At 36.8% G+C, this 21,513-nt stretch overlaps 1 protein-coding gene across 1 annotated transcript in view; it reads left to right on the plus strand.

Annotated features, from left to right (window-relative positions):
- The window catches only part of LOC135076255 (lysine-specific histone demethylase 1A), a 384,526-nt gene that overhangs the window by 194,987 nt on the left and 168,026 nt on the right, over positions 1-21,513 (plus strand). The gene's annotated exons all lie outside the window — the stretch shown is intronic.

Genomic DNA, 21,513 nt, shown 5'->3' on the forward strand with positions numbered 1-21,513 from the left:
ATTGCCGGCATTTTTTTACCAATTCTACCGTGAAATAGGAGGATTTTTTGCGCTGTCAAGTTATCATCATATACTTGATTTCAAGTACTCCAACGCACTTAAGACTGGTTCCCACAAATAAAATCTACTCACTCGCTGTAGTGCCTTTATTGTGTGAAATAATAAGTATTTCCTGTATTTATGTATGTTTTTAGCTTTTCAAGGGTCCTTCTTATGCTGATATTAACACAATTTTTAATACTATAAGATCATTTATGTGAGAGCATTTAATGTCATTGAAATTAGACCATATCGCGTTTTATGAAGCTCTCGAACGTTGCGGTCCGTAATTGCTCTGTATTTTTCCATTTTAATCACCCTCCCTGAGTTTACCCTTCGGGCAAATTATGATGTTTAAAACGTTGTTTGTATTTCTATCGTGACGTCTGAATGATTAATACCAAAGTTGTTTTTGATTACATAATAGCGAACCACTGAGAAAATTGATATCGTTTTGTATCATTAAATTATTTAACATTCAAACATTTACTGTACGGCTGTTAACAAGTCAAAATGTAGTTTGCTGTCAGTAATGTTGATGGTTGTTATCTACTAGATATATTTTAATGATATCTACTCGCATGTATCTACTCGTGGCAGCATAGTTCTTAAAACCATTAACGCTCGCGCTATGACTAAAAGTCAGCACAACAGTAGATAATGCTTCGCTGTGCCCGGCTGATATTACAATCATTCTAACCCATCCGAAGCATCAGCAAACAGAACCTTAAACTAATAGACTAAGAGCTAGTGAACGCCAGACCTACGTTATTTTATAAAGGCTGAAAGTTTGTCAGCGCATGCTCCCAACATAGCTAAGAACCATGGCCAAACATGAAGTTTGGGTCATGGTGGCTTTGGCAGACAGACGGTACTAAAGGTGTGTAAAATACCAACTTAATTACGTCAAAGTATAAAGGCTGATTTTTTGATATTTCCTTCAAAATGTTATTAGAAATGACGTCATGAATTGACAGACACCTACCATGGTGGCAGCCCTTAGCCAGACACCTTAAAGTTCATGAAAATATAGTCCTACTTACGTCATACTATAAAAGCTGATATTTTCATAAAATATTTGAACTATCATTTGATGAAGTTTCCTCATCAGCCAGACACTTCAGATGGTTCCTTCGCCTTGCCAGACAGCTTTTAGGGTGGCTGAAAGTGCGAACGCGAGGCACTATAAATATTGTTTTTTGTACTTTTTCTTAAGTTACTCAAGTATTTGAGTCTGTAAATCATCATCTCATGTTGATGAGCTGATGATGGACGGTAAGTACAACTCCTTAAGGCTTAGGAGTTGGAGGACAATTCTTTAACCAGTATATTATATAAGTATAGTTTCTAAAGTTATTTGGGTGTTTGCATCAGCTAGTCATCATCACATGTTGATAGAAGGTACAACTCCTTAACGCTTAGGAGTTGTAGGATAATTCACGTCATGCTCCCCGGCGGAACTACATACTTTTGATTTAACTAGTGTAAGTTTCTAAAATAAATCTTTGAAATGTCTATAAAATTCTAGTCCTATTTAAAAAAAACTATGTCACAGGTTTCGCCGTATTTTGTTATTGAAAGTGGTTGCGCTGCAGAGTATCTTTCCAGCGAAACCATCACGATATATCGATTACTATGCATAGTATAATCAAATGTATAGTATCAAATAATACTATAACAATTCTACAGGGTGTTTCAAAAAAACCCCTAATAACTGAAGGGTGTTTAATAAACGTCTATAAAGAGTCCCTTGTTAATTTCTTACAATCATAGCGACATATTCTAATTTCGGGTAAATTTATGTAAAATAAAAATATCGATTATAAAAATTCCCATCACTAATTTGGGTTCATTGTCCTACCAGGAGTGACCAGGGGTGACCAGGAGCAACTTTCTATGTTCACGCCCCCGGCCACGCCTCATAAAACGTTCTGTGCGCCTAGTATTACTAGGTATTATTTAATACCTACGGAAAAAAAAATTACACGCACGTCGTTAACAAAACAACAAGCATTCAAAAATATGGTTCACGGATGATGATGACGTGACCGTGACCGTCATCGCATCACCCGTCATCACCCGTGACGACACGGGCGTCCACTAGAACCCGATCGATGAAGAGCCCGTAAAATGGAGACGTGTCACCATATCAAGGAAACACTGATACGACGGAAGCCGTCGCTGGTCAGCCGCCGGTCTACCTTCGATAAACTGTTCCCGATAAAGTTCACGGGCTTGAACTAAATTTCCATCAGCTCGACCCACACACAACATCATCTCATAATATTCGGAATTAGAAAACATTGCCATTGTAGCAAAACAACACAAAACACAAAGCTTTCGAAAGTAGTTAAACGATAGGAAAACACACCGATCACGCACGAAGCATATGAACGACTAAATCAAAGAAGAGCCGACGGCCGGTGTCGCGATCTTTCGGCGCTTCTGCACAGTGCAAAGTGGTGCGAACGGGATCGTGCCACATGCCAAATTTTTGCAACTTCTTATTATGACAATGCAACATTTCGAATGATTTTAGTACGCTAATTTTTATTTCGCAGGTAAAGGAATGTCGCAATGTCGTTTATGTACCTACTTTGTCTACCAAGTTACGTCTCATTTTAAAATAGAAGAAATGTTATTGAATTCTCAGATTTATTTTCATATCAACATTCTAAAGCGTCCCTTAATAATTTTCACTTTTACAAAAGCAGCCTAAGACTGATTTACACGTACTAAGTAGTTAAGTAGGTAACTAAATTTTAACTTAATTTTAAGTCTATGTCCAAATGTCTCATAATTAGTATGAAACTGCTTGTCAAAAGGTGTCAAGTGACAAGCCCCACCCACCAACATACCTTGTAAAATTTAGTTACCTACTTAACATAACAATCCTAAACGTGTTTACACGGGAACATTAATTGCATCTCTGTTAATAATAAACAGTCCTCTTAACTTACTGCAACATCAGAAACATGACTGTTCTACAAATAATGTAAAACCAGAATCAGCTATCTTTTTAAATCTATGATCTGCATTCCGAAAACAGATGAGTATGCAATTCAAATAGTTGTGCTTTTTTGTGCTATTTTTGATTTATTTTGTTTGACAAAGAGATAATTAATAAATTTAACAAAACATTGAGTGCCTGTGTTCAAACACGCAAAGTAAATAATAGGCTCGTCGAGTTAAGGAACAAAGGTCACCTTCTCTTTGACTGAGCCTCAATGTTTAGGCGTTCTGATATCAGTGTCAATAACGCGCACCTACTTAGTATTTCTCCCATACCTTTATTCAGCCGCCTTGTTTAGTTTAAGCATATTAAAGTAATATCATCCCGTGATTATGTTCTAGCATTACCTTTGTAATAAGTTTACGTTTACAGCAAGAGTTTGCTGAGTTAGAATTACATACACAATCTTAATAGTATTTGTACCACCAAAAGTTTAACATACAAAAGGCATGTTTAAAATTAGTTGTGAATAAAAAAATATTGTTGGTCCGGAATAAGTACGCAATACATATTTCGGCCCATTGTGTACCAGGCGCCACCAGGCGCGCAGCGCTGCGCACGAGTTAGCCGTTAGATGGGGCGGGGGGTGGTGTTCCCGAGCGTCTGCCCACTAATGAGGTTGCCAACATTTTCTTTGGGTATTATTTTAATTTTTCATTGATTTTTAAGATTTTAAGTTTAAAAGTACGAGGCGATTTTGAAATTTATTAAAGAAAGGTTTATGAGTAAATAAAAACATATTTTTTAAATGAATAGTTAAACATTTGGCCGCCATCTCACCTGATGGTAAGTTAGTATTACCATTGACTAGGCATTTATGTGTTTTGAAATAATGATTATGGATGTGAGTAGTTAATGTTTAAAATGTTTTTAGATTTTTCTGATACGACAAATTTTATGGAATGGAGGGAAAAACTTACACGGAGTTGTACGATACGATGCTACAGTATGACGTCATGTTCTTCATACCAACTTAAAATTTCACTTTTGGGATAATTGAAAAATGTAGTAAGGCGCCCCACTCGCCCCCGCGAACGCGCGGGTTTAAAAGGTGCCAACCGTTACTATGCAAATGTGCAAACTCAAAACAAGCCACCAAAAAAAATTCTAAGTAAAAATGTTTACAATCACTGTCTATTAGGGTTTCGTAAAAGAAACTGAAAACCCAAAATGCTTAAGCTCAAGCACTGATGTTTCCCTAGTACTTTTGCTTCCGCGTTGGCCTTTCTTTGAGCGCTTGCCTTACTAAATAAAATGTTTGTCAAAATGTACGTTTTTTGTTGTTGTTGTTATTATTATTATTTAAGAATTGTTTTAAATTCTCAGCATTTTTTAAATGCCGCCATTAATGTTATTATTATTGGCAAATTATTACAAAATAATAATAATGGTACAGATGCGTTCAAATCAACCTTTCGCTGCTTAAATAGGAGCCATTTTGCAAGGATTTTGTAAAATATGATGTGAACGCCTCTGTATCCAATGACTTAAAACTAAGGCCTCATTTACGGAGACGCCGCGGGCATCGTACGTTGTGCGACGTACTGAGTTCAAACATTGGCATTGTGTGTGCATGAGTGCTTTTACGGAAAAGCGATTTAAGACGCGTATTCTTGAAATGGAACGTTATTTGCAGCCGAATCCTGCGGATGGCTTCGATGCGTCTCACACGGCGTTTATTGTTGCGGGATTCACCGCGCGAAGAGAGGCTGGCACCACCACTTCACCCGTCTCGCATCAATATTTTTTATGTTTATGCGTGCGATAATAAGTACCGCATCACGCGCTGCGGCTCCGTAATTATGAGGCCTTATTGGTGCTTATGGTGAACTTACAAACTGGTTACTAAATGCTTATTTTTATACGGAACACAATTCAATCTTACTCCTGGTGGTACCAGGAAAGGTACTAGGAGTAAGCTAAAGATGGGCGGAAATGCAATTTCAAAGATTAAATAATAACAGAATTCGACTGAAGGTACGGTAACGTAACCTACCTGGAATTTCACGGATTTTTTTATTTTTTTTCTGTTGTCTAAGAATGTTTGAAAACTATCATTAGTAGTGATGTTGCTATCGGAAAAAGTTATTTACTTACGATTTTTTTTCCATCAAGTGGCCTGATTTCGATACCTAGATGAAGTTTTCACAAAATTTTTCAAATGTACGTACCCATGTAAAGTTTTAGTGAGTACCTATTTAAAATGTTTATTTAACGAACAAACATGCTTTGAACACATCGATAAAGGAAGTAGGCAAAAAATGCGGCTAATTGACATTCTGAAAAATACAAAGTCTATGATTTGCGTTCGATGAACCCCGCTGCAGCTGATCGAAAGTGAGGGAATTCATATCGATATTTTTGGAAACTTTCGATGTACGTTATTTCCAAAACCGTTCAAGATATGACAATAGGAACAACGGCTTCTATTTCAGATTGTTTCAGTTTCTGTGCCCTTTCAGGCTTTAGGGGGTATTTTGAAACACCCTGTATATTGAATTAGGACCCCCAAATCCTCACTAGAATTTATATACATGGAATATGTAGTGCCACAAATTTTATCTTCAAAATAGTTGCTAAACGCCTAGAGTAAAGTTCTTAGCAACATTAGCATTAACATAGGTAATGATAATGTTGCTAAGAACTTTACTCTAGGCAACTTTCAGAGGTAATCACTTTAAAATTAGGGATTACCTAAGCCTTAAGGAGTTGTACTTACCTTCCATCATCAGCTCATCAACATGAGATGATGATTTACAGACTCAAATACTTGAGTAACTTAAGAAAAAGTACAAAAAACAATATTTATAGTGCCTCGCGTTCGCACTTTCAGCCACCCTAAAAGCTGTCTGGCAAGGCGAAGGAACCATCAGAAGTGTCTGGCTGATGAGGAAACTTCATCAAATGATAGTTCAAATATTTTATGTAAATATCAGCTTTTATAGTATGACGTAAGTAGGACTATATTTTCATGAACTTTAAGGTGTCTGGCTAAGGGCTGCCACCATGGTAGTTGTCTGTCAATTCATGACGTCATTTCTAATAACATTTTGAAGGAAATATCAAAAAATCAGCCTTTATACTTTGACGTAATTAAGTTGGTATTTTACACACCTTTAGTACTGTCTGTCTGCCAAAGCCACCATGACCCAAACTTCATGTTTGGCCATGGTTCTTAGCTATGTTGGGAGCATGCGCTGACAAACTTTCAGCCTTTATAAAATAACGTAGGTCTGGCGTTCACTAGCTCTTAGTCTATAATATGATAGTAAGCAAAATAATGTTATTGTTGACTAATCAAATCATTTAAGTGATAAAGTAATACAGATATGAAGAATGATGGTAAGTGATAACGATATAAAATGTAGTAAATTACGAAACCTTATCAGTCTATTGATTGCTCCTTCATAACGGCTGTCGTATTAGCGCAAAATGAGTTTTTTAAATCAAGTGGTTCTAGTAACTGGTGCTGGATCTGGATTGGGAGAAGCCATTGCACTGCATTTTGCGAAATTGTCAGCAAGACTTTCATTAGTGGATGTTGATTCAAAATCTTTGAACAAATCTGCTGATAACTGTGAAAAAGTAAGCAAGGCGAAAGTGTTCAGAATAACGGCAGACTTAACCAAACTTGAAGACGTCCAGAATGTTGTAGAAATAACTAAAAAGCAATACGGGAAAATCGACGTTGTTGTCAATTGTGCTGGAATATGCAGATCTGGAGGAATCCTAGATTCTGGGCTCATGGATAGTTACGATGCTATAGTATCTATCAATTTAAGAGCTATAGTAGCAATGACATCTACTGTTGCGCCTATCTTGGCTGAAAGTAAAGGAAATATCGTCAACATTTCTAGCGTTTTAGGAAATATACATGCAGGCAATACACTAATGTATAATACTGTGAAAGCTGGACTTTCATACTTCACGAAGTCAGCGGCTTTAGAACTAGCCCCCGAAGGAGTAAGAGTGAACGCAGTCTTGCCTGGTTCTACTAGGACAAATTTGCTTAAAAACTTTGGAAGATCTCAAGCTGAAAGTGATGCGTTTTTTAAATATTGTGAGAAAATAACACCTCTAAAGCGTATTGTAACACCTGAAGAGGTGGCTTCTACTGTAGCGTTCTTAGCAAGCGAGAAAGCTGTTGGCATAACCGGTGTCAATTATGTTATGGATGCTGGTCTGTCTTTGCGTGCTGAAAAACCATAAAAATCTAAGCAGATTGTATTTTATTTGAGATAGGAACATCATTTCCAAGTGTCTAACAAATAAAAATGTGCTATTTCCTTCATTTGTCAACGAAGTGCATAGTCATTATTAGATAAATTATTTATTGCAAACATAATCAATTTATCGAAGTTAAAATCAATTTATCTTATCTAATCGTCACCTATTTTGAGATAAAGTGTTCTAAGTACTGATTTTGAGTTTTATTTGAAATATGTATTAGTATCTAATGGTTTTCCTTTACAAAAAATATTTCAAAACAAAGCGTTAAGTTCCCATTACTTAGATTAGATCTAGTATTTTTAAATAATATGGCAATGTCTTTATTTTTCTGGTCTTAAATCGGCTTTTGTATAGTAAAATACATAATATATTACGTATTAATTTTAAGAGCTTCAATTTTTATTTGGGATTATCGCATATTCATGCTATCAGACTGTGTAAACGAGTCCTGAACTTTTACATGGCCGTGGTCAGAACCGTTACCGTTCAGTTTAGATTTACGTGTTTTGATCCGACAATTTGATACGATCCCCTATAAAGATCCACCCATTGTTTACACTGTAACAAGCTTGTAACAATTACACCAGTAACCCATTTGGTGTCTAATTTAAATGGAAAATAGATTAATCAAACGGTATCAACTTTCTAGCCATGGCGATAAAATATTTAACAATAGCTCATCCTGTGTTCTACAACGTGTCCTCTTTTTTTGGGTTGGGTACCTATTTTAAATTAAACTAGTTTGTATTTCTCTAACGTTGAGATCTTATCGGGCGATCGGTTCTTCAACCCTTTAATGTATGCGTCGTTTGGAATCGGAATATTTTAGCTGTAACTAGCCATGTGAAGAGGTTTTGATGTGAAGCATATGTTCGCTGCGGCCAACTGCGCAGTTTAACCACAAAACTCAGTAAAACATGAATTCGAGAAAATGTTCTTTGCGGTAAAAATGTCTGTCAACTGTTCACATGACCAAAAGTAGGATATTTAAAGTGTTTTGTGTTAGCGTATTCTATAATTTGTTAGTTTTTGTAACCCTTACCGGGTTTTGAATTTGGACAGCCATCGCACTCCGTATTTCCACCGCGAGCACCAGAGCAATAAAGTAAGCAGTTTTACAAGTGAGTGGCCCCAGAACGAATGCACGGGTTAGCGTACGCCCGATATTCTTATTTTATGACTGTGAAAAATCTCGCAAAGAATATTTTCCGGGGTTATAACATAACGAAGCCCGTGTAACCCGGCAGATTTTGACTTCAGACAAAGGAAACTGTAATGCTTGCTCACTTGCGGAATATGGTGACCATAATTGTTAAAATAAAAAACTCGTACTTGCCTTGAAATTTGATACTCAGAAGTGTGAGGTGGCAAATGGCCATCATTAACCCACTTAACTGCCCTGTCATTTTAGTGACTGTTGGTCTTTAGACGCGATAAAAAAATGGTTGACAAAAAATCGAGATCAAGATATTCTTTATGTCTATTAGACGACCCGTTTTAAAGAGGATCTCGGATACGATCTTTAGAGAAAGTGAAATTTTGAAAAATCCAGTGTTAATTCTGTTTCATGCATGCATAAGCGCGGGTGATTATCGTTCTTATTCCAACAAGCAGCAATTAGTCCATTCATGTTTATTATAATTGTGGCGGATGATTGGGGCATTTCGGTTTTGTCGACATGATTGTCAGTCAGAAGTTATGGGAACGTCATTAGCCCAGACGAGTCGTATTCAGTCCGGCCGAGAAGAATGCACGGGCAGCGACAATACCTCCACATTATGTTGTCGACTGCGTTCGCGCTCTCCAATTAAGTGAGATTTATTCATCCCCTCGATGCCATCCGACTCCTCTAAAGACATTATCAAAGATTTAACTCGGCAGGACAATTGTTCCCCAATTTTCTAAACACCTCGACAATGCTCTCGTAATTTGTTCCATTCTCTTGGCTGTTTGATTGTTTGCTCTGGGAAAACACGAAGCGTCATCGCAGCGCCAGGGTTGCCGCCTCCTACCTATTCCTCGCATTCGATATTCATTTGCTCGGTTGCTTTGTAATCGTTTACAATTTGAATAGGGAGAGGGAATTTAAATCATGTTGCCATTAATGTTTACGCAGATTGTGAACGTTTTGAAGTGAAAATGATTGTTCTCTCGTGGCTGCGTACGTGAGCGTTCAACACTAGATTTGACAAAAGCTTTGTTATTAATTTGAGGTGTACCTATACTTAAATTTCAAAGAAAATAAACTCCTCAACTTTAATATTTAAAGCAGCCCTTTATGCGTCAGCATTCCTCATACTATTAATAACTGGTTAGTTAATTGGCTACCGAGGACCGCGGCCTTTGTTATACATGAACCACACCCCGCGTTTATCTAAGCAATAGCTTATTTTAAATGATAAACGAGCTCCCAATCGATTTGAATAACAAGCAGGCAGATGCTCTTAATCCTTTTGATTTCATTAAACGCATGCGCCCCTCGGCTCCTGTCGGAAATATCACTCGAGTGAGTCTCGATTCAACCATGCATTGTTCGTAATAAGGTTCATTGGATCCCATCACGTCATTTACAGCATCCCGACCTTTAGATTTTAAGGGTATTATGCTTTTTGAACAAATTCCGTATGTCCAAAACCGTGACTGCACTGTAGTTCTGTTGGATTGTCTTCAAATGCCCTTAAAGTTTTTTTCTTGACAGAAAAATCTTTTAAATATAAAGAAATGAATATCCTATTTGTAGAGCGAACAGTATTGTGTAATCACGGGCGTTATATCCTCTCTCCCCGACGGAGATACTAATGAATTCCCAGTAGAGGTTACTCTGGAGTTCGTACCAATTGCAGCGTCATTTATTTGATCGTTTCGTTGGGGAGAGGCCAAGTGAAAAATCCGTCAACATTAATCACGTCGATACTGAAATACAATTTCGAACGGTCGAAAAAATTTACATAAATAATTTATACCCGTGAGGCAGATCGACGGTTCGGCCCTAATCCGTCGGGGACTGCTGCTGTCTTGTTATGAGTTTCCATATTGATTCCGATCGCCGGAGCCATTGTCTCTATTGCTCTTCAATCAATTACAGAATGGGATTGCTTTTATAGTTATCACATACTCGCGCATTAGTTATACTATTTATTCGTATTGATTGATTCTAACGTGTACGTATGGCAGCGTGTAGTGGTTCTCAGCGGGCCGTAAGGCTGGCGGTACACCGATCTCTACAAGAAGCTTCACCGCGCTTCGCTTCGCTTGACAGACCTTAGGCATTTGACTGTGATCGATTCGATCGGATCTCTTTTCGGACAGCGCGAGTTTTTACCAACGCTGACTGGGTCGAGAAATACCACGCTGAAGATGATGTAGTGACGCGGTTTACAAGCGTGTTGCGATGATGTATTGTCGATGTTTTGACCCCTGTTTTGGTGTTTTATTATTAATTGACTTGGGTACTTGCCGCCGTGTTGGAAGACTCTGTTTTGGCAGTTGCAGTAATTTATTTTATATGCGAACCAAAATTACATTGTGTTCCGAGAAATCTTATATTTCTTTGTTCAAATCAAATCGTATGCAGATTTTGATCTCAGTTACCAAACGTTGTCTGTGTCTTCTTTGGCGTGATAAAGCGTATCTAATTTTATTTGTACTTGCGTTACAGCGTCAAGACATGGGCTCATTCAATTAACCTTAGTTAGCCGCCAATAAATAGCGGCACCGAACAGCTTTACGGGCAGATATAATTAACGTCCCGGTAGCAGCCCTGCGCAGCCTATAGGCCATTTAGCTCGCCCGCCACCTGATAAATCATTAATGGGAATCTATTTACTTTAAGACATCGACTACCTTAAAATATTTTCGACGAAAAAGCTCTAAGAAACTCTAGGCCGATTTGAACGTACTTTGCATTTACTCGTATAGTATAGGTGTATAATTCGTTCGTTCCTTTCAGCCGAATGACTTCGTACGTAATTACTTGAATAGAATTTAATTTTGTGCCACCATAATGTTCATATTGCCGAATGAGGAATTCAATGCTTAAAATTCTATTGTAACAGATAAACGCCTGCCTAGAGATACGAACTCAAATTACGGCATAATTTATTATAATCTAACTCATTAATAGATCTAGTCGAAATGACAAACATTATATCATAATTATCATATCTGGGAAGAGATAACAACTTGCTAATATCAAAGGAATAATAAAATAAAAATTGTTTCACACGAAAAATATTAATCAAAGAAATAAATACAACATACAAATGAGGTGTACAAAAAACCAACTCGTTAATGCAAACGATTTGCTCGCTATCACGGCGATGATCGGACGTCGCGTACATCGTTTTAATAATTCCACACGAATTAATAAGGCTTAGCCACGCCTTGTAGGCGTCCACTCTATGATTAATAGAGCCGAGCAAGCGACTACCGGGTCGTGAAGAGACCGCACTTCGCCCCACTAGAAAACTCCACGCCTCGCTCTTGAACTTCGAATCGTACGTATAAACCGAACCTATTATTCTAACTCAAGGTGAGCCCGCGAACTTCTCAGACAGTTTCAGCCGTGCCATGTTATATTCAAACTCCAAACTAAAGGAAAAGTTACGACACAAAGAAGAAACTCCAATATCACATTCGCAAAAAACGATAACGTGGTCGGTAATTTAAAATCAAATTGTAATTATGAATCAGCAGAGCGGGTCTACCTATGTTTTAAATGTAGGCAACACAAAAAACAGATTGGTTCATTACTACGGGCCCCAGCTCAATTCACACGTCCACATTATTTATACCGATTACGTATGCCAATACGGCCGTATATCAATCCAAGTGTTAATATTTAAATAATAACGTCAGATTATAAATTGTTTCTCACTAGACACTTTTAATATTCGCTTTAACGAGATGCCTCAGTATTTTAGACTATATTAACGTTGTAGTGTAATAACTTGTGTTCGAAATAGCATGTTTGTAGAACCTGATGACGGTCTATTTAAAAATTATTACCCTGGGGTACGCATTTTCGATGGTAATTTTTGTTTTCAACCGACTTCAAAAAAGGAGGAGGTTCTCAATTCGACCCGTATGTTTTTTTTTCTATGTTTGTTACGCGATAACTCCGCCAATTATGAACCGATTTGAACAAATCTTTTTTCGGCGTATAGGTAATACCTCAAGGGTGGTCCCATTTAAATTTAATAATAGAAAAAACAACCCCCAAGGGTGGAAAATTGGGGATGAACTTTTTTATACGCAATATCTCCGCCGATTATAAATCAATTTGAACGATTATTTTTTTGTTGAATAGGTATTATCAAAAGGGTGGTTTCATGCGAATTTGAAGAAAATATTTCACCCCAAGGGTGGAAAATTGGGGATGAACTTTTTTATACGCAATATCTCCGCCGATTATGAACCAATTTGAACGATTATTTTTTTGTTGAATAGGTATTATCAAAAGGGTGGTTTCATGCGAATTTGAAGAAAATATTTAACCCCCAAGGGTAGAACTTTTTTTTAATTTTTAGTTTTTTTTTGTGTTCACGCATTTGAAGTCGGTTTTATTTTTTAAAAAAAGTTAATTATATTACTATGTATCTATGTTCTCTTTGCCTTTGTGACTAATTTAAATGCGTGAGATGTATGTTAACTGCTTATTTATTTCCTTATCGTAAGCGTTTCTTGATATTTACTTAAAGTTTAATGTACCGTTTTTAATAGTCCATTGTGTTGTTGGTTTTGTTAAATTTAATGCCAACGCTAGCAAGAGTTGTTGCTGCTTCCCAGAAATTATCCGTAGATAACATTTGTGTGTAATTAGTACCTTTGCATATTACCATTTTTACCATGTTACATGCTTACCTTCAGTACAATCGACAGCACATTGGGCTTTACTTTTTTATTGCGAAATTGTACCTATTACAACTTCTCATGGTTCCTGTGTTTGGCTTGATGTCCCATCGTCTGTACCTACCACAGTGTAAGTAATCATTGTTCATTGTTTTCTTTTGTTCAAAGTATATTTATCTAAATATGATCCTCACCACAATGATATTAGTAGCAGCACCCTTTCACCAAAGAAAGGGATAATAAAAGATTAGGCAACAAAGTAAAAACTGAAAACCCTTTGTTTAATGCACAGCTTTCAAAACAAAGCTAGAACGGTAAACTGTATTTTAGAAATACAAATTTTATTTTTTATCAAACTAAAGCTTATCTGTTTGTTTTTTAGTTCTTTCAATATTCCAGGAAAGACTGTCTGGTCTGGTGCAAACATAATCTGTATTAAAAATGGGTTTTTGAAGTGAAGGAAACTTGTGTTCGCTGGCCAAGTCAGTATTACATTTGCCATGTTTATTTGAAATTCAACGCAGTATTTTTAAGATTTTTTCTATCCTGCGGACTGTAGATTGCAAAATATAGAAAAAAGACTGAACATATACATGTCTGAAACTTTTTTGAGCGAAAAATAGCTGTATATAGTTTGTAGAAATGCTGTTAGCTCTAAAATTTTCCACCGTTTTGCGCACGTGACTGACCGATAGTACCCGCTGCCGTGCCGACATGTCTCAGCGGCTGGTGGTGGAACCACTAGACTGTTTGGTAATGGACGATAGATTGTAGAATTGTAGCTAGCTGACATAGATATAAAGTATTCTTATTTCTTGAGTTCTGTCTATTATACTTATTATGTGTCGATTTCTTCGACACATGCTTGATTTGACCTATGCTGATTAGGCTATTACGTATATTGTAATCACATAGTTATTTTCATTAATTTATGAGAACACTCAGCAAATAGGCCTTGAATGTAAAACAATCGGATTGTTGGAAGATTTTCTGATTAATTTCGTTGCGTGTCCAATGACAGTTAACTTTCCCTCGGGACAAACTTGACCTTCACCGGTTGGGTTTTTATTGGCGGTCAAGCTGTAGATCCTGGTTACAAGGAGTTGCAGTGGTGGGAACGAGAGGTGGGAATAGTCCCGTAGTGGCGGATTTTGCACCGCTTCATTTTCAATGTTATCAGACTTCATCAAAGAAAGTGTTGTTGAATTTCTAATTTGCATGTTGTTTTCAAATCATAAATCAAAGATGAATTCCTCGAACCTTAAATTATTAAAGTGGAAATCATTTTAGAAAATGATTTTCATTTCAGACGGCGTAATAATCTATCAATTTAAAATTAGTATTTGTCCGATTCAGTTTCGTAGTCCATTGTCTTCTCGTTGTCACTAATAAACGAGATATCGAAAACTCAATTAAAGTCTGAATAACAACATGAACCCTATTTTAGCCGCTTGACACTTTTAGTGTTAAGATTTAAAGCTTTGCAAATATTTGTCGTGACATTTTACGAGTCCAATATTCTATTATTTCGAGATTGATGATCAGTTGATAGAATCGATTTTGATAGTCATCATTTCAAAATTTATATTACCATCGTAATATTGTGCTATGTTCGAATATCATCATATTAATCATAAATATCAACTGTTGTAAAGTGAATATTTGGGCCATTTCTTAGATAAGTGGTTAATTACACGTGGTAATTTTTGCAAATACTTTGCTTCATACATATTTGAATATTCTCCAGTTTTGCGATGAGAAACTGGAGAACGCATCATTCGTAGTATCTTTATGACATTATTTACAGCCGGCCCATACCAGTAGTCCTAAGCAAACTGCATTGCATAAAGCATTGTTCGCAAAGAAATATGATCTTTGGCGCATATCTTCCGCAAATATTGACTTTACGATGATAGCATTGAAATCTTGACACCTGAGCTAACACCGGATCGATTTCTTTGAAAAGGCGCATAAATTCTTGGTTTCGTATCGACTTCCGAACGAGCCTCTTATGTCATAAAACAAAAGGAATAGTATTTTCAATATTAAAATGCGGGAAGAGTAACAACGTAATTTGTAACTGAATATGTGTGGTCCGGGCGCAGCTCTCAAAGGCATTGCCGACAGTCACAACTGTCCGTACTCGGATGCCGTACGCAGAATATTTCATTATGCGAGTGCCCAAAGTACGTAATAACTTTTGTCCAAATGCTTGGGCCGCATCTTCGATCGCACCACAACTGTTTTCATAGTACGCAGCTCCCAGAAATGCGACGGCTCTGTTTACCTTTGTAGAACCCTTGTGCTCCCGGGGACGATAATTGTAGTCCGACATGTTTTTTTTATTTCTTCGGATATGATCGTGTCTGATGATTTTTTAAATGTTTGTGTTTCTGCTCAATGTGATGGTTAGTGACGTGTAGAGCCGAAGGCTATTGTCCCTGAAAGCGTTCAGTCTGCAGGCTGTTTGCTCTTGTTGCCTTCCTCGCATGCCTTTGTGTGCTTTTGGTATAATGTACGAGGGACGCTAGGGATCGTAATACATCTTGATACTTTGTTTACAAGGAATATTTTACATTTAAAGTTTTATACTGGCCTATAAAACTTTAACAGTTCAGTAACAACTTACATCCATTCGGCCGTATATCAAAGTTAGGTTGCGTATATTTTACTATGATAAAAGACTGGATACCTATCATTAAACAAGGTGCATAAACTATAAAATATTTTTGTTGCGCTGTTTGTAATGTGTTATAAATTGTATGGTAAGTTTTGTAAAGTCCAACCATTTTTACTCTTAAAATAAAAAGAGTTTTCTAGTATCAAGATTGTTAAGCTATACTTCAAATTACACTATCACTCCTACGCATATCGTTGAAAAGGTAAACATTGAAGAATTCGTTCTTTTTGTAGTTGCCAACAATCGGGTGCTCGTCTACAATGAAGTTACGGCATGCAGCATTATTACCGTGCATATTTGGTACAAATATTCTTCGTATTGTCGGAGGCGGCCGTCTATTATGACGTGTTTAATATCTGTCGGAAATGTGGGCATTCATATTCTGTGTCTTTATAAAAATCCAGCAAGCATTGTATTGTTGTTCGTTCCAAACAAGATGCTGCGAAGACAGCGGTACCCTCCCGACAATAAAAGCGTAATCATGCAGATGATTCTGTTAATCGAGAATCCGTCCACCGATTTTGACTTTCAAATTGACGGCATTATTTACATTAATGTCCAATGTTATCGTGTCTCATTAACGTTTAAATATTTAACCTGTTTCGTTGGTGTTTAAATACTGATTACAGGACATATAAAATTCACTATAAATTCTTTATTTATGTGACAAAAAAGGAAACAGTGGGGACGCTCTTAGAATTAAATATATGCTCGCGATCATAAAATAAAGAATTTATAGACGTCCTTTGGTATTACCACGGCTCGGTTTTATGACTTTACGGAGCGTTTATTCAGCGTTGCGTGGTCGTATCACGCGCATTCCAGATAACTCCGCGCTCCTGTTGTCACTGTAAAGGCAATTTCCGTCATTTGCATGAGGAGTCTCGTCTATTATATCCACATTATACGGGCCGTTTAATTATAAGGTATGTTTACGACGCGCAGTACTTGGCGTGGCTACTGAAACATAGACTCTATTTGCACTTATATTTTAGCTACTGTGTATGACATGATTCTTAAACGTTATACGCTTTTTTACTGAGTTTGTGGGTCAGTAAAAGGAACAGAAAATAAAGTAAATAACGCCGTGATATGTGATCATTCCGGCTATGTGTTAGAGATTTATCAACAGTAAGTAGCTCCCATATTGCAGCACTTTTATGTCACTCTTTACTAACATCTTGTAAATAAATGTAACATACAAAATCGCACTGAGCTTTCATGGTACAGCATGAGCTTACGTAACGTAATCATGAACTCTATAAACATTAAATACGATTAATTACAACTAAAAGTGATACATTTTACATTTAACATGTCTATCTCTACTAAAATGAGACACTCAAATGGTAAGCATACGATATTAACCACAAACAAAACAGTACCTATAGACGTTAAATACACACAAAAACCGTGACTAACGAGTTAACATGACCGTTCTCTCTATAAGCACGCGTGAAATTGTGATTATGAACACAAATAAACAAGTATTTTAATCGAGCGGCGGGCGCACACGATTGACCAACCTGTTTCGAGCTTTGGAGTTTGGTTAAGTTTTAACGAAACTGTTTTAGGGGAAAGTTTAAATAATCTTGGATACGTATTTCTGTAAATAAATGTACCTAACTAGATTCACCACCTCGCCTTATCACCTCATCACTTTGGATGGTGAGATTCAGGGTGAGAATTCCTCGTTGTTAAAAAATATCAATCGACCTTCGTAGAGCTGTTAGTACTATTACGCTCGTATTCACAAACATTACTATGAGGTCTCACAGTGTGCGTGAACGCACAGGGTCATACACGAACCAATCACAGAACTCTATTCAACGCTGTGCGTTCGATTTGCTGCTTCACTTAAGCAAGCATCGTTTGTGAATTACGGGTGTAAGTTATTCTATAGTAGAGCTTAATATTGAGCCTATAACTTCTATATTACTATCTATGCGATAGTGAGTAATGCCGCGTTTTTATTAAAAATATATTTGAATTAACATCGACTTCGCACTCGCATTACAGTTAATCATCACAAAAAGCAACAAAGAAAAAGTACTTACACTTTATACCTACTGGAAAAAGCGGCAAAGATACAAAACTAGCTGCCGGTAAATTAACCACTTAGTACCGTGAAATTGGATCTAGTTTCAGATTACTTTTTGCACCTAAGCAACATAAAAACTAATGCTTCAGATAAAGTAGATTTGTTGCTTTCTGACTGATGCTCGTTGGAGTTAATGTTATATTACACCTTATACTTATGTGCCAGTAATAGGTAATAATTACATGTTGTTGTATTGTTTTTGTTTAGATGTTAGGATGAGTTGCACCATCTTACTTTAACTTTGACAAACGTCAAAAAATGTCAAACTCCATATACAAAGCATAATGTTATTGTTACAGTTAAAAAAAGGTGGTACAACTAAGCCTTATGCCCGTTTTCACCATCAATCCCTAATTTTTAAGTGTCCCCTTTGAAAACAAAATTTCTGTTATGTGTTACCATAGGGGTCTCTTAAAAATTAGGGATTGTTGGTGAAAACTGGTACCTATTAGTCTCTTAATTTTTACTTTACTAGCTTTGGCCCACGGCTTCGCCCGCGTAATTATCTAAAGTAGAAGGCACTAAATGAAGGCAACGTCAACACATTTTGTGACATTTAGATTCGATAAATAAAGAGGAATGCGACGCACATTCATGAATTCATTCTGAGATTTCCACGCTCTAACATGCAACGAGTAAGTTGTAACACGTGTTATGAATGAAATGCAAAAGAATGGATTGTTTTGAGCATCGCCTGTGAGGTGCGCCGGCGCAGCAAGCCCATATTGTGGCCGATTTGTTACGCTTTTTGTGGCGTTCGGCGCGTCATTGTGACGCAGCCGCAGTTGGGTTAGGTCAAGTAACAGCTGTAGGTAACTGTATCAAGATGTGTTCGTGCAGTTCTTTTGAGTGCTGTTTTATGTATGATTAAAAAAAAACTATCGACAATATAACAAAATGTAAAGACACTATTTAACTCATGACTATTATAATTATGTTCCCGTTTTTCTGTATGTAAAGCCGTCATGCACATTTCTCACTTGAAAAGCTACGTATCTGCAAGCAGAAAACCCTTATCTCTATAATTACAACACGTTTTATTGTAAGATTTATGAAACAACTATTTCCACTCGTCTATCGGTGTTATTGCTTAAGCATTGAAGCTTAGCGATTTCTAGGAGGCATCTTTTATAAATCACGACACAATCAGCCCTAAGTCACCGAGGGCTCATGACGCCGGACAAGCGGCCGCTTCCATTCCGAGCAAAAACAGCTGTATTGGACGATTCCAGAAGAAATTATTAGCACTGTCCTCGGGAAACTTGTCAGCGTATTAGAAATAGTTTTATTCACCTTTTTGCACTACGCAATCTGAAAAAGATCGGGCCAGGTATTTAAAAAAATATAAAGTTGTTTGAAAAAGAAAGCATAGATTTATTTACTACATACCTACATTAAAGATACAACTTTCATACGAGTTAATTGACAGGAGCTCTTGCCCACCTATTCCTATCTATGTCTAAGTCTATAAATTCTTTGAACCTAAAAAGGAAATGTTTCTTGCTGTGTCCAAGAAAAATAAAGTTTATATTCTTCGTTCTTGCCATTAATTCGCTGGCATTTCACCTTTTCCAAGTATTTAGTCCATTGGAGAGCTAGTTTGTACAGTTCACTGGGTTTGAGACGCGGTTTGACTCTACCATACCGATCTCATTACAACAAACTGTATCCTAACACCACAGTATTAGCCTATTCTCTAGGAACGATAATGGTGTAATACCGGTGTAATCATACTTTGTAAACCGTTATGGAAATAGTCGAAGTCTGCCACCTCATGTTCAGTTTATAAGATGGCAGCCAACTGTGTCCATTGTTGTTTTGACTTATACAAGTTTCCCATTCTATTTGTTACGATTATGTTTTGGGAAACCAGCTACTTAATTAATAGATAAAATAAGGTCTGTAATATAGACATTAGACACACTTACAGTAGAGCAGTCTCTTATTGAGTAAAATACCACTTTTCGTAGACCTTCACCGTTCCAATCCAAACGACCTCTTGAAACTGTCATTGTTGAAATAAAAAAAGTACTAACTTATTTCATCAAGCATCAAATGCTTCAATAGCTATTTGAGTAAGTGATACTCACACTCAACACTCCGCTCCCAGAACGAAATGAAAACTATATCGACACGATGCATGCTCTTCATGCCTTATTGTCCGTCGAACGTGACTCTTTCTCCACATTATAATTACAGATCAGCGATTGTTGTGGCCATAAAATGTATAATTTATAAAAGCGGGACGCAGAATCCTGGAGATGCTGTTTATTTTTTTAAGCGACAAAGTCGTCACAGCATGCGCCATGTTACGTATTAGTTTTTGCGGAATCAAATCAGTGCAGCCGAGTGACGTGATGTACCGTACAATTATGTGGGACCGTGGGGTGATGTATGATTGAACGTAACTCAGGAGACCATTCAGGTTCTTGTGCAGCCTTTCTTGTTTTCTCATAGAATATCCTTATAATCAAGACATTTTGTAAGACAGTGAAATTACGTCATTCAGTATTTCATAGTGATGATCGTTTATCATTAGAACAAATAATGAAAAAAACTTAAAGGCTTGTGAGTAATCTAACTGTAAAAAAAGGTATCCTTCCGTTTGGCCAAATTACTTTTCGCCAAATTTCACTTCGCAAACAACTTATCGCCAAAGTTTCATTTCCCAAATGAACTTTTAGCAAATGTACTTTTCGCAACTATTTCATTTGGTCAAATTATCATTTGGTCAAATTTTACTTGGCAAATGTTTATATAGCAAATGTTTTATTTTGCCAAATATTATATCCCAAATAATTTATTTGGTCAAATTGACACTTCACATGCTTACCCACCGTTACCCACAAATCAAAGCACAAGGCAAATGATCATGGTTTTCACAAGAATTTTATGTAAAACAAAGAGATTGCAGAAAATAGTATGGATGCGAAAGTAGGTTTTGCAGAAAATAGTAGGTTAGGTTAGGTTAGAACCTCAGATCATAGAAAGAGAATAGATATGAAGTCGCGCGTAACTACAACGAGAACCAGTGTCCCCACATTTCCCCCACCACAGCTCCCACACACACATTCAACTGTGTAAAAACAAAGCGACTGAGAGTCTACGACAACATGTGCAACCGGCTTAAAAGTGCTGTGATTGGCCAGAAGGCGTGCCTTATGGCCAATCAATGGCCGCGTGACGTGACGCACACTTTGAAAACTAGTGAGAGAACAAATATAAAATGGAGTCGACAAGATATCGATACTTTAACTCGCTAGGGGCAAGGCTCGAAACTGGTTTCACAAAATGCTTATGTATGAAAACCTTTTTATTATTATACGTTATTATTAACTACTATAACGCATTTACTTTTTAATTATGGCGATCTGCGTACCGCATATGTTTATCAAAAATAATGCCTATATTAGGCTTTCAACTAGCTCTTATAGTAATTACATAGTTGACAGTTACTAATTTAAGTTATTGTATTATTATAAAATTTATTCTCTAATAAATAAAGAAAGAGGATTCTACTGTTATTTTATTTTTTTGTAAAATCTTATAATCGCAAGTAACACATCATTTTTTTATTTAAAATTACAAAATAGAAAATTA

Source organism: Ostrinia nubilalis, chromosome 11 (assembly GCF_963855985.1).
Source record: "Ostrinia nubilalis chromosome 11, ilOstNubi1.1, whole genome shotgun sequence".
In the NCBI taxonomy this organism is placed as follows: domain Eukaryota; kingdom Metazoa; phylum Arthropoda; class Insecta; order Lepidoptera; family Crambidae; genus Ostrinia; species Ostrinia nubilalis.